The sequence below is a fragment of the Penaeus monodon genome, chromosome 27 (genome assembly GCF_015228065.2).
Source record: "Penaeus monodon isolate SGIC_2016 chromosome 27, NSTDA_Pmon_1, whole genome shotgun sequence".
Lineage (NCBI taxonomy): Eukaryota > Metazoa > Arthropoda > Malacostraca > Decapoda > Penaeidae > Penaeus > Penaeus monodon.
In genome coordinates, this window is record NC_051412.1 from 19,740,552 (window position 1) to 19,741,006 (window position 455).

Here is a 455-nt window from a genome sequence, read left to right on the forward strand (position 1 = left end):
GCGTCTCTGTCAGTTAATATAGTCCCTGTAGTTTTCATGTCGACACCAGCATTCATCGTTCACTCAAATTCATCAGAAGCAGGATATACTCAGATTGCTTAAATAATCATGTAATCCAGCCAGGCATAAAAAGATAATTAGTCCAATTACTTGATATCAAAATTTCTCACCCTTCTCTTCCTTCTCCCCTCGCCTCCCTTCTCCCCTTTCTCTCCCTGTTCCCCTCGCCTCCCTTTTCTCCCTTCTCTCCTTTTTCCCCTCGCCTTCCTTCTCACCTTTTTCTCCTCCCATCTTCCTAACCTCCTTCCTTAACCTTCTCACAGCCTTATCCAAAAAAAAAATCAGCATTAAGAGTTTACTACAGAATAAACTTTGAAAGCTGAATACCCGAAAGCGGATATCTGAATAGACCATTTTTTCCATGTTCCAGGGCAGCCTGGGTTTGGGTCCTGGCC